This window comes from Mixophyes fleayi, chromosome 10, assembly GCF_038048845.1.
Source record: "Mixophyes fleayi isolate aMixFle1 chromosome 10, aMixFle1.hap1, whole genome shotgun sequence".
Lineage (NCBI taxonomy): Eukaryota > Metazoa > Chordata > Amphibia > Anura > Limnodynastidae > Mixophyes > Mixophyes fleayi.
The window spans coordinates 81,185,883-81,201,119 of NC_134411.1; positions in this window are offsets into that span (position 1 = coordinate 81,185,883).

Consider the following 15,237-nt stretch of genomic DNA (forward strand, 5'->3'; position numbering starts at 1 on the left):
AAGGTGCCGTACCGAGAGCAATGCAGGATGCAGCAGAGCGTGACCTCTGACATCACGTCACACTGCGCAGAGCCACGTCAGGAACAGATGCTGCCCGGCAAAAACACAGATCGGAGCCACCAGCGGGGAAACTACCCAGCACTCAGTGCCAGCTCACACACCGCCCGGACAGGACACCGCTGCCCGCCTGACCTCACAGACATCGCTCCTGCTCAGACCGGTCAGCGTCTACCCAACCTACCCGGGACCGCGCACAAGACCCCTGGCATCCACCATAATGGTAGTTTGACTACCATCAGAAGGTAATTGCATACTTTTGTCACATCTGAACGGGATACACATTCACCATTACAGCCCCTACTGTGCATTCCAGGCTGCCAAAGTTAATACAGGCAGAAGCACTATTTACATCCATCTACCAGCGGCACGGACACTCTTATCAGTGCAATACCTACAGCATCCATTAGAAATACTGCTCTGCATGCTGAACACTGTAACATTTACCTCTGTTTAACACTGTGCCATATTTATACTGTCTACTGTTTATATTTGCTTTATACTGTACGAATCCAATACATCTATACTCATTCATTAATCAACCTACTGATGCATCAATTAATGTAATTTTAATGGTATCTATTTTTATTTTTGAAATTTACCAGTAGCTGCTGCATTTCCCACCTTAGGCTTATACTCGAGTCAATAAGTTTTCCCAGTTTTTTGCGGTAAAATTAGGTGCCTCGGCTTATATTCGGGTCGACTTATACTCGAGTATATACGGTAATTATGTATTTTAAAAATGAAATAATAGTTTGAAGCATTCATGGAGAAAATGTTTAATGGAACGAATAAATATATTTTTTAATGTTTTATCATCAGCCTGGGAGAGTGATAATAAAACAGGTATCGGAGTAGAAGAAACAATTTATAGATATGGTATAAGCCTCCATAAGGTACCACCAGCATGGTTTGTCGCCAGTGAAAAGCACCATTTCTACCAGTATTAGGGCTCTTAACGCTATGATAAATATGCCCCATAGTACACTTTTTGGTCTTCAAATTCAATATACCTTCTTATTCTTTATTGTCACCTTTGTTCAACATCCACTTTGGGGGTTATTTAATACGGTGGTCGTCAGTTTAACGGTACTGAATACCCCCGACACCAAAGAAAACAACACAAGGAGTTCGATTGGATACTACAGCGACCTGCAAAAAAAAACTACTTAACTCCTAACCCTTATACCCCTAGAAAAATACTTACTTGACATAAAGGACAGTGGGGTCCGTCCATCGCTGCTTTAAGACAAGACGCGGTTTCTGATGATGTCATTTATTAGAGTAGGAAACAGAGCGAGGCGTCCCATCAACTCATCTGCATCCTGGTAAGTTGTTTTTTTTGCAGGTCGCTGTAGTATCCAATCCAGTGGTGGATCCAGGGGGGGGGGGGCGATCGCCCCCCCCTAGCAGACACTTGCTGCCGACGGCACAATCAGAGCAGCCCACTGTCCCTGCCTGTCACGGCTGGACAAACCTGCACATAGTATGCAGCCGTCGGCAGCCTAAGATGTTAGAATGTTAGAAAGGGGCTGGGCCTAAATCACCCCCCCCCCTAAATCGCCCCGGGTACACCAGTTTTCTAGATCCGCCCCTGATCCAATCAGACTCCTCAGTCGTTTTCTTCTGTGTCGGAGTAGTCAGTACCGTTAATAGGTACTACACCCATTTGATAATGCAGCAGAAAAGTGCAAAAGTAACTTCAATTAAACATACTAGTAGGTTAATTGGCCGCTATCAATAATTGACCCTAGTCTCTCTCTCTCTCTCTCTCTCTGTCTGTGTGTGTGTGTGTGTGTGTTAGGGAAATTAGACTGTAAGCTCCAATGGGGCAGGGACTGATGTGAGTAAGTTCTCTGTACAGCGCTACGGAATAAGTGGCGCTATATAAATAGCTGATGATGAGGATGATGATGAAAGTAAGAAAGATTTAGGCACTACTTACGTTTTCTAAATATCCTTGGCATTTATATTCAGCGAATAATATCTACTTCAGCATTGCGTTTGCGCTATGATGTTTTCTGTGCTTATTTTCTAATTGCTCATAATCTAAATCACTTTTCAATTTACTGTTTTATATTATTGTATTATTTTACCACCTTTAGACATTTTAGCATTATTTGCAATTCACCCATTCAGGCTGATTGTTCAGTGCGGAGCCTTTTTATATGTCACCATGTTTTATTTTCAGTTTGAAGGGGATTCATCACCACATTGTTTTTTAATTCATATTTCCCAATTGATAAGCAGATGCTTTGCAAATTATAGTTACTAACATTTCTCCTGCCTTCAGATGGACATTATGGGCCTGATTTATTAAGGAGCGCAGAGGGAACGCAATTTGCGTTTTGTATATATTACACTAAGCAAACAGACTTACACCCAAGACACCAGGAGCCTCTGCATTGTTATCAGACTTAATACACTGCTGCCGTTCCTGCATCTGGTTTTATGTTTGGTTCAGATCAGTAGAGATATCCCCCCCCCCCCCACACACACACACACTCATTGTTATTTTTAGTGTGTGTGTTTTATGTAGTTTATGTTTTGTTTGGTTTGGGAGGATTTAGAAAAAAAACTTAAATTAGTTGTTATTACTTTTTAATGTCTTCAACAAAAGCAGCAGGGTGTAATGGTGCTTTGCTGCAAGAAGTGTTCTCCAAAAATAAAAGTTTTCTTGATAAATAACTTACCGCAGGTTTTATAATTACAGAAATAAACAAAAATAAACAATCTGGTACTCTCAGGGATAAATACACACTATATATATATATATATATATATATATATATATATATATATATATATATATACGAAAATGTTCCACAGTTACTAATGGTCAAAACTGTATTGTCCCAGAAAAGAACAGTTAAACAACAAATATTTTATATTTAATATAAGTATTGTCTATGTTCCAGCAAGTATTTGATATGTGGTTCTAATGCACTCACCAACAAAATATCTTTGAAATACATAAAAAAATATTTCTTAGAACATAAAACCATGGGGTGTTGCACAAACTGTATTACTTTAAATAAATTGTGCACGATACTACACAGCAGTGACTGAATCTTATATATAAAAATCATTGGTCTGTTTGTTTGTCTGTCTGTCTGGATATGCATTCAAACACCCCTGCACTGATTGGGATGCGAGGTAGTCCATTTGGATCCTGGCCAGGCTTCAGGGGGATTGGGGTCCTTGTCGGACCTCCTGTTGGTGTACGCTGGGCAGAAATTTCACCCGGGGGACCTGTTCTGAGCCTTCCACTGGATGGATTTGGACGAAAACTTCACAGAGGGGTAGCAATTGGTCTGGGATGCCTAATGGAATCGTTGGGGTCTCGGTCTGACCTCCCGTTGGTATACGCTGTTATGGCCACCAGTGCGGCATAAACTCATAGAACAGGTAGAAGAGGTCTTCACCTTTAGCAGCCGCCTTTCCCGTAGAGACTGGTTATGCTCACAGGTACTCGGATGCCCCCAGGTCTTATGCTCAGAGTAGTATGAGTTTTGCTAACACGGCAGCGCACAGGTACAGGAGGTAGCACATGGTGTAGCGGCAGGCCAGAGATCAGTGGACTGGACAGAGCACCAGAGAGTTTGTCAGGTACAGGCAGAAGGGTCAAGGTCACATGCACAGGTTCAGGATCCAGGAACAGGCAATAGGTCAGGGTCACTAACAGAGGTTCAGGATCCAGGAACAGGCGATAGATCAGGGTCAGTAACACAGGTTCAGAATCCAGAAACAGGCAAAGGTCATACACGGGTAATCAATCACAGGTTTCAACACCAAAGACAGGAACAGGAGCAGGCAGCAGTACTGGAACAGAACGCTATAACCGGCAGTGAGGCTCAGACCTTAATGCCTTAAACAGTACTAGGAACCAATCAGGACTAGGTCTTAGAGTAGGTTTTGCCTAATGGCAGGAGTACAAATGGCCAATAGAAATGCAGTGCTCAACTGCATAATACCTACTAATGTGCCCTAAACAGCTATAGGTAGCTATTGGTAGTTAAATAGCCATGATTGGCTAACTTAACTGTAGCCTGTGCGTGCGCGCCCGGCTGCTAGCCAGCTGGCCGGGCACGGCGGCAGAGGATCCAGAGCGTCCCGGCTGTTGCCCAAACTACCGGGACGCCGAAACCGGAAGTGATGTCCCGGTCGCCATATCGATGGCCTGGACGCCAGCAGGAAGGTAAGGAGAGTCGCGGCGGTGCCAGACATACACTGGCCAGAACTTTGACCCTGGGACATTGTTCTGGGCCTTCCACTGGATGGATTTAGATTAAAACTTCACAGAGGGGTGCCATTTGGTCTGGGATGCCTAATGGAGTGGTTGGAGTCTCAGTCGGACCTCACTTTAGTGCACACCGGGCAGAAATTTGACCCGGGGAGCCTGTTCTGGGATATCCACTGGATGGATCTGGATGACATATTAGCTGCTAATTATTTTTAAAATGTTGCATCCAACTCATTGATAGCTTAATAACCTGAAGATTTAAACCCAGGCATCGCGCGCATACTTCAGCTAGTATATAATAGATTCAAAGAGGCAGGCTCATACATAAAATAACCAAAAAGATATATGTAGGCTAAAACAAGGAAATCTGGAAATGGTACAATATTGCTAAACTAGGTCATTATTTGAACAAAAATAAGTTAACAGTGTGCAATGTGTCAGAAATAAGAGATTCTTATTTAACAATTTGATTAAATAACTACCTAGTTTAGTAATATTGCAGCATTTCCATTTTTAGCCTATATGTATGTTCTTGGTCATTTCAGTTGTGCTCCTGCATATTTGAATATATTAACCATACAAACACACTGGACTTGATTCATTAAGGAAAGTAAAGCAAAACAAAAAATGAGTAACTTTGCACCTTGGCAAAACCATGTTGCATTGAAGGGGGAGGTAAATTTAAAATGTTGGGACAGATTTATGGTTGGGGTAGAGCATGTCCTAGTTCAACTTTAAATGTCAGTGTAAAAATAAAGCTATCAAGTATTTGTGTGCTACATGGAAAAACAGCCAGTGTTTATCTTATGTGCAAAATAATAAACTAAATTGCACCCCTTGCATTGTAACATGGTTTTGCCAAGGTTCAAAGTTACTTATTGTTTTGCTTTACTTTCCTTAATGAATCAGGCCCACTTTGTGTGTGTGTGTGTGTGTGTGTGTGTGTGTGTGTGTGTCTATATATATATATATATATAGTAAATGGTAGCTGGCGGCATTATTTAAATTTCTCCTTTATTAGAAATGTGGAAGCCAATTGTTACAGGAATGACAAAGATGATGGTTTCGGTGATGATAAAAAACAATAACTTGTGGTTTGACCTTTTTGGATACTCTAGAATTACCTGTTCAGCAGTGAGAGCCATATATTGACCCTGGCTATAGCCATTCAATTGCAAACCGGAATCTGAGTACAAATAAATGTAGAGATGGACAGGGACATTGCTAAAGCTGACAGTTTTGCTGTTTCGGGAGAGTGCTCTATGATAAGTTCTACTGTATTTTGTCTCTTTGTCCAATGACTGTGAACTTAGAGTTTGCACATCAGAATAGTTATCACATTCAACTTTTCCCATAACAATCAATATGCACCTTATCACCCTCAGCAAGGAAAACAATGCTATCTGTATAACACAAAAGAATAAGATGCTTTTCCATGTGTTGGATCAGAGCCAACTTTCTGGGCTTTGTTCCTTTGTGACCTTGACCATTGTACACACACTATGCACTTGCCCATGGACATGTTATGTCATATTTATGTCACTTTTAAGCAATTTCAATGCAATGATTTCCATCTTTCTATGGTGGCTGGCCTTTTAGATGATGTATGGCCAGCATTTTTTGGATTGGATGATTTCTTGTGGCTGTTTTAAAGTCTGTTGGAGAAGGATGGGACTGTCTGTTATTGAATTACAGTATCACAGTATAATAGTTTTACTTAAGCGTCACCAAGTGTGCTTCTCGGTTGCTGTTGGTGGGTCAGCTTTTTTTTAACGCTTATGTACTTGCAGAATGAGAACTGCATCTAGTTTAATTTCCCTCATTGTTGCTTGACACAGTTTCACAAATACTTTTGGAAATTTGGTTGCTTAGTGTATTTTATATTATGATTCATTACCAGTATCCATAAGCACAGATTGTTTCCATTGTGTACAACTGCCAAATGTTTGCCACCCATGATATTTTTTGGGGTTCTAAAAAAAGTTAGATGAGGATGCACCAGCAGCACTTTTCTTTGCTTCATTACCACTAACACTAGCATTGCTTCCTTTTATTGAACATTATAGTTAACAATGTAAGGCTGTCTGAGTATATTTACCCATACCAGATTTTAGCACATGGGGGTAAATTAGCATTATATTTTGCCCATAGTTGAACATAGGATGACAGTAATTGTGTATTCTTAACATTCGTCTGTGGATGACCATCACATACGTCTAATAATTCTAATTCTTCAACTGCTGCAAACAGTCACTAGCACTCAATTGGGATTTCATATGTATTTTGTTTTTACCACAACAGGAGCTTGACACGGACCGGATATCTGCTACACAGACCTGGGGACAGAGGTGCTGCTATTGTTTAAAGTGTAGGGAATGATCCCAATTGCTTGTAGCCAGAATAGTGGTCCAGGGACAAAGTCAGGAACAAGTCAGAAATACCAGAGCCGGAGCGGTTGTCTGATAAAGCCGTAAGTCAGAATTTGGGTAAACAATCAGCAAACAAGCATTAAGGAAGTGCTGGACTATGGTTCAAGGCCCAATAATCATTCAGTCTCTCACTTAACTTCCTACCTTTTCCCCTTCATTCCCCTTCCCTTATCCTTATCCTCCGTTCCTCCTTCTCTCCCTCTCTCCTCCGTGTCCCTCTGTCTGTCTACCCCACCCCTTAGATTGTACGCTCCTTTGAGCAGGGTCATCTCTCCTCCTGTCTTCACCACTTTTAACTCTGCTCTCCAGCTACCTAGCCCTCCTCCTCGAGGACCCTCTTCCCCTCGGGGGGTTTCCCTGTCATCCGTACCCTCCCTCTTGGGCTCCGTCATATGCGGACCTTTCCCTCTCCCCTCCCCCCCCGCCGTAGCTGTTCTTTGAGCTCACTGAGTTACTGTGCTTATTGTTTACTGTTCTGTGCTGTCTCACATCGTATTGTAATTTTGTTTGTCTCTGTACGGCGCTACGGACACCTAGTGGCGCCCTATAAATAAAAATTAATAATAATAATAAATTCAACAGGTGCAATTGATTGCCAGCCTTTTACCCACCAGAATGCAAGCGATTGATTGTAGGCCCGAAGTGGGTGGAGCGCATGCTCCTATGCACACTTTTCAGGTGTAAGCGCTTCTGGATAGGAGCTCTGATAATCAGTTCCTGCCATGGCTCACCTTGCAGAACCACTGTTTCCATGTTCTGAGATCAAGTCCCATAAAGGACAGTTGTGTTTGTCCTGCAAGAGCGCGCCAGTCCTCAACACCCGCAAAGGTGCACCTAAAAAAAAAAACCTCTGTGTGACAATTTGATAAAGTTTAAGATATTTCATTAACAACTGACCTGCCAACATGCGCTAACCAGTCCGCAACTTGATGTGTTTGACTCTTATCGACAAAGACACTGCTTTGGCTTAAGGGAAGCTTGAGACTTTTTTTTTGACTACTGTTCTCTTCTTTATAGAAGTCGTCATTGTCTGTAAAGTAACTGTCAATCAGTGCAAGTGCACCAGACATTGTGTTGTAAAAAAATAAATGCATTGTTTGAGAAACGCCTGTGTATCTTACACATATATAGGTAATGACACTAATGACGAGTTCGGAAAACAATTTTGTTTTTCTCCGGCCAGTTTACTGTAAATAATACAACAGGCACTAATAGAGAAGACAATTGTATTTTGTATCTATCATTGTGTTGTAGGGAGGGTGTAAAATGTGTACAAATAAAAAGGGAAATCAGACAGACAATGCCAGAATATTGTTTACACAGCTATGTAGTGAGCATTCAAATGTACGGTAGTTTGGGCTACTAATAGTCCCAGACAGCAATGCACAGACATTTGCTCCTAATACAATCCAGGAAGAATGAGAGTGCCGTAAGCTCCTTATACAACACTTTACTTACGCAAGTGATAACTATTGAAGCTTACTCTTCAATGGCGAATATTGGGCTAAGCAGGGTCGATTTTCAACATAATTAGCTACTGTTGACTCTCTGAAATTCAGCCGAGCAAGTAAAAGACGTAGGAAGAAAGAAGAAAAGAAGAAAAGGAAACATATAAAAAAGAAGTAATAAGGAAGAAGGAAAGAAGATCCCTCTTGAATTAAGTGTACAATAAAGAGGACAACAAGGGAAGGGTGAGTCTTTATTTCAATTAAAAGACTTCTTACAGACTGTCTTTGTGTTAATTTGCTAGTACATGCTCACTTCTCCAATTCCTATCATACCCAAGCAGTTGACTGTCAATGCATGCTGGGACTTATAGTGCCACACATAAAAATTATATTTTTGAATATTTTACGCATATTAGACCAACACCTACAGGCCAGGGGTGTAGGGAGAAGTGCTATAAGCACATGCCTGGCTATTTCTAGGGGTAGGGGTGATTTTTTGTGTTTTTATGGGCTGGTTTCCACTAATAAATTCAGTCCTGAACAGGCTGAAGCTCGGTCACATTATAACACGCCAATCCCACGCTGTGACTTTCCATGTTGTACTGCGACCAGCCCAGTCTGTCATAGCCTTGTGCTGGTTGCAGATTTTGAGACAGGGTCTCTCCATTCCTAATCAAGTACCTCAGTAATGTCCAGTGGCGGATCCAGGTGGGGCGATTGGGGCAATCGCCTCCCCTACCAGCAAAAGCATACCTTTAAATTGCGGCCAAGACACCGATCAAAACGGAGGAGGGGGTGAGGCCAACCGGGGCCAGGGGTGGGGCAACCAGAGCCAATCAGAATGAAGGAGGGGTGTGACTATGCTAAATCACGCCCCCTAAAAATAGAGTTTAGGTCCGTCCCTGGTGATGTCACAGATTACTAGTGAAGTGATAGGCTACATTCTTATTTACTACAGGTTTCCTGCTCTGTGTACAGGACAGCTGTCCTTTGACAGGGTGCAAAATTGGCTCCACTTCTTCAATAGACAAGCTGTAATAAGGTGTTTGTGAATTGTGATTGTCGTGTGTGTTTATGTCTGCAAGCTGCCATTGATGTGATTACTTTTTTGTTTTATATATATATATATATATATATATATATATATAATGTTTGCATTGCCAATTTTATTCCAGTTCAGCTTATACTCTTCCTAAATGGAACATTCCTAAGCCAGAAAGCATAAGGCCATTACTTCCCTGTTAGTTGTTAAGTGTAAATGTAACTACCTTATATATTTCACTAACATTAAACTTAAACCTGGAGAATTAAGTTTATTAATGTCTGCCAATATTCAATTGGGGAATAGTAGTGCCAGCCATTAAGGACACACAATTACCACAGACAAAAATGAAGCTTGGCGTTATTAACTATAATAAAAATGTTGAACGCTGGGAAATTTTTCATTAAACATAATCTATTTTTTATATTGCTCTAGTTAATCCTAGCATTCTTACCCTGCTTTTCCCCACAGCTATTTCATTTTATTACTGAACTTTCTTATAAATTGCTCCTAATGTGATCATGATTAAACATTATTCGTAAAGGACAGTGTTATTTCATTAAAAAAAAAAGAAGGTATTTTAAAGTGGTATCTCATGTGTGGATCATCTTTGGGTACAAATACCAGTTTTTTTGTGCTAAGGGAGGAAAAGTTTGGTACTATCTTTGTTCAATGTAAACATTTTATTATCGGCTTCCTAGAAAAAAGTTGCATATCGTCAGACTCAGACTGTCTGTTAAAGATATTGGAAACCGATGTGGAGGGCAGAGATCTGTTTCCAATATTTAATTCCTGTAATTGTCACGATGGTAAGATAAGGTTCTTTCCATACACTATAAGGGTGTTGTCGGTGCCCCTCTCTAGTGTACTTCCCATTCACATGAATGAGAATTGCAAGGCAGAGTGTAGACAACAATACTGCTGCCTGTTTGTATCAGACAAGCGGTATTGGGAGAGAGGATCATGGTACTGGACTATTAAAGGCCTCTGGGGATCTGCCAGATTGGGGCAATATCAGACCTAAGTTGAGTAGAACTGTGTTATCTTATTTAAGCAGAATTGCTCTTTAAGGGCATGTTCGAAATAGGTGATCCACAAGGCTATTTTTCGTGTCCCACAGGAAGCAGGACAATTCATCATTGGAGCTTACAGTCTAAATTTCCTAACACACACACAGACAGACCAAGAGAGACTAAGGCCAATATAATAGCAGCCAATTAACCTACCAGTATGTTTTTGAAGTGTGGGAGGAAACCAGGTAGACCAGGAGGAAACCCACTCAAACAAGGGGAGAACATATAAACTCCTCACAGATAATGCCATGTGAGGCAGAAGGGCTAACCATTAAGCCACTATCCTGCCCAACAAGAGCAAAATTTTCATACACTGGGGCACAGGATGTCAAGACAGGAATAGTCCCCCTGTATCAGTCCTGCCCTGCATTGCATTGGGTCTCACTGTGACTATGGAAGTAGGAACTCTCACAGTCCCCACCACCGCAGCCACAGCAAGACCTGACCACTCATCAGTGAGGTCAGACAGCCTGACAGAATTAATTAACTGCACTCTGACTTTCCTGCCAGACTGTCGCTGCACTGTGGAGTTAAGTCATGCAAATGAGGCATTGAACGAAGTCACTTCTTGTGACACTAAGTTACCGCCTGGGAGCCCTACTAAATACAGGATAGGAAAGTATGTGCTAGATGTGTGTGTGAAGTCGTGGGGTGATACGGGATGGGGTAAGAATGTGTGACGAAGGTGAGGGAGGGGAAATGTGTTAGGGGAGAGGAGTTCAAACATGTTACAGAGATGTAGGGTATTTTATATGTGAGATAGGAACAAATGTGTTACCGAGTAACGGTGGAGGTAAGACGTGTTAGAGTGGATGGAGGAAATATGTTAGCGATGAGAGGGGGGGGGGGCAAATGTTTTACAAGAGATAATTAGAAATGTGGTAGTGGTGAGGGGGGGATGTGTTATAGGGAAGGGTGGTGGTCAGAAATTGGTTAAAAAGAGAGGGCCAACTATATAACATAGTAGGAGCATGGCACGCCCCATCTGGTGGTGTACCAACACACTTCCTGCCAGGTAAGATCAGGCTGAGCTGGGGGGCAGGGGGGCATCTGCCCCCTTGGCTGGTCCCATAGTGGACTACCATGGGCTGGGTCACTGGGCCACCTGCATTTTCTTTCCTTTAAAACGTTCCTAATAGGCTGCTGAGTTGAGTCTCCGAACCCCCGGGCTAAAATTTGTCAGCTCTCCCCTGCCGCCTGGGGCTGCGAAGAGGTTCTCTTTTTCCTGTAGTAAATTCTATGTATGTTACATTTTTATGCCATGTTCATTTTTATCTCTTCAAATGAGAACGATCCCTCAGACCAGAAAAGGTTGTGCACCCCGGCTCTGGATACACCTGTTTCCCTGATCAGTAACTGCTGTGCAAGATATTGGAGGATCTCTATGGTTCCTTCATTTCAACTAACTAGGGACATGATTGGTTTGAGAATATCTTCAAACTATCACATCTACTCTGTCACATACTGCCAGATAATATATTAAAGTTAATTTACTAAAGTGCAAAAATGCAGACCAAATGTTATGAGGTCACACAGATTTATAGGGGTAAGCAATCTGGTTTAGGAAAGTGATGAATAATGAACATGCAACCCCTGACCCAGCAGTCACCTGTGCAGGGAGGCCAGGTCCCAGGAGATAGGAGATTAGAGATAGAGGAGGTGGTGCCACTGGCGGTGGGCTTTCCAATGCCCCAATGTCAGGACCACTGCCTCATGAAGTAGAGAGGGGAGCATTGCAGGCATATCCACTGAACTTAATATTGTTATACTATTGCGCTCGACTTGTGTAGGTGTTGTGTGTACGCTACTAACACGGGTTCCTCCGCCTAGTAGGACTAGATATAGGTAATACTTATCTTTCCATAGCTGTGGAGCCTGGGCCGTGGTGGGTTGCTGTGGTGCTGATTTAATCCACACCACAACAACCCACCATGGCCCGCGCTTCACGGCTACGGAAAGATAAGTCCACTGAATTTGCTAGGGAGCACAATGATTACTGGGTGAGTGAGTAATGTAGAGAAGGGAGAGGCAAACACAGCTCATATATCAATGCCATTACAGTGAAGGTAAAGGTGATAAGGATTACAAACACCCCAGAGAAAGCTACAATTCCTACAGAGAAAGCTGCAAATTTTGCTGAAAAAGCTGCCAATCCCAGAGGGGAGCTGCCACTGCCAGGGAGTAAATTCTCAAAGGTGGAGTGCACCCCACAAAGGTGTACTTGCCGATGTAATTACATCATGTAAGACTTCATAAATAGGCCGACAAGCCTCTAAGCCTGTACAAATTCCCAAACTGAATATGACATATTTAAAGAACTATACCTATACAGCAAAACACAATCAACAGCATGCTGAAAAGTGTATTGTACTATTCCATTCAATTCAGCATATGTGTAGTTTGTTACTCTTTTAAATAATTGTTTTTATTTTGTCTCCAAATTTTTTTATGGTATAGCTAATTATATTTTGTTATATGACATTCTCCACTTATCACATTTTGCTTCTATTCCATTTCCATGTTGTATGTTCTGTTTATTTGAACTATTTGTGAAAATAAAAGGACAGAAAGTAAAATTATTTTGACCTAAGGAACAGACAGAGCAATGTCGGCTTTCGGCCACATTAGAAAAGTTTCTCTCTCAAAATAAGGAAAGGTTGGGAAAATTTTCTCTCTTCTGAATTTTCCCCATGCGAATTCTTAAGTAAGTTAAAAAAGAGATTTTTCTGGGAGGGTCTGCGGCACAGATGGCTTTTAATTATATCGGGAGATTTCCGTAAATGAATTATTATATCAACATATGATTAGAGTAATCCAGTGATTGCTTATTATAACAAGCATCTTCCAGCTCAGAATAGAAAGGACATTTATTAAGTCCCCAGCATTTCTTAGGACACAGAAACCAAGCATATCAGGAATCAGAAATTGTAATTATAGCTAAGACGTGGATTCGGATTTTGGATTCTTTAAGCTTTTTTTGGTTTTGTATAAAACACACATGAATTTAACATTACAAGCCAGGTATTTCTAATAAATTATAAACTAGGCTTAGACGTTGGCTGCAGCTATAAGTGATAACTGCTGGCATGGCCCATATAATAATTACACCATTAAAAAAGATAGAAAACACTGCATGAATTGTCCATACTCGATGGAGTCTGAACCTCGCTCTTTATTTTTAATGTAAACCAGCTGTTTAAAGCACAAATTATTTTACTAGTACTTTTAGGTAATGATAGGAACTATAAAAGTAATTATAACGTATGATAAAAATAGTAACAAATAACAAATGCATAAAATTGGTGTATGTATATAATACAGAACACACATTATATAATACAGAAGTCGTATTCTAGACTGATCTTAGTAAAATATGTTAGCAAAGCTGACCACATGCTGTAATGTCTTTGCAATATCAGTATAGGCTCGATATTAGAGGGCTCAAAATGAGAGCGATGTTCTATAATCATCTGATCTATATTGATTGGATTTTTTTTGAACATTTTGCATAATGTGGTTGTTAGATGCCCACTTTTGGTTTGTTGAGTGTGGACACTTACTGACCGTACTAACAGAATCCAGTAAAGACAGAAATGATTCTAGGCTAGTACTTTTAGGTAATGATAGGAACTATAAAAGTAATTATAACGTATGATAAAAATAGTAACAAATAACAAATGCATAAAATCGGTGTATGTATATAATACAGAACACACATTATATAATACAGACGTCGTATTCTAGACTGATCTTAGTAAAACATATTAGCAAAGCTGACCACATGCTGTAATGTCACTTGCAGTATCAGTATAGGCTCGATATTAGAGGGCTCAAAATGAGAGCGATGCTCTTGAATCGTCTGATCTATATTGATTGGATTATTTTTGAACATTTTGCATAATGTGGTTGTTAGATGCCTACTTTTGGCTTGGGGAGTGTGGACACTTACTGACCGTACTAACAGAACCCAATGAAGACAGAAATTATTCTGTCGCTCAGTCTAAGTGTCAAATGTCTGGATTTCGTCCAATTGCAACCTACATGCACATTAAATTGTTGTTACTGTTCCTGTTATTATATTTTCTTCAATCCAAAACCTCACAATGTCATTAAGTACGTATATGTACCTAGCTATTGTTGGATGAGAGGAAGAAGGCAGCGATTGAGGTGAAAACTGTATTATTTGGCCAATCTGAGAAAAAAGGTAAATTGGAAGTCACATCCACATACTCTGTTCCATATGTAATAATAGAGAAAGCTGCCAGTTAACACAAACAGGCGGTACTGCTTCACTGCACAGTGCAGTACATGTCCTAACATGTTATATCATAGAGCGATATATATATATATATATATATATATATATATATATATATATATAATAAGAAAAAATAGCACAGAACAAGGGCCAATGAGACTAGAGAGGTCCACTGACCCCTGTGTTTTGGTTTTGGTTCTGGATCTGGATTAATTTTGTGTTTTGGTTTTGGCAAAATTGCCCTCTCGTGTTTTGGTTTTGGATCCCTATTTTTTCTAAAATCCCTATTTTTTTTTTGCTAAAATCACATAATTTGGCTAATTTTTTGTTCCTACATTATTATAATTAACCTCAATAACATTTATTTCCAGTAATTTCCAATCAATTTTTGTCAAGGGACAAGAGCACTGCTACCCCTCCTGTTTCTGTGTGAGCAATGGCACTGAGCAGTATCACTGGAGACTGGAGAGTGACAAGAACACTGCTACCCATCCTGTTTCTGTATGAGCAATGCGCTGAGCAATGTCACTGGAGACTGGAGAGTGACAAGAACACTGCTACCCCTGTTTCTGTGTGAGCAATGGCGCTGGATCTCCTGGGGAGGGAGGCACTTATGGAATCCAAAACCCACGAGATCCGGCAGCGCAACAATGACGTTTTGACTCGATTCAGATCTGAGGACGCGCG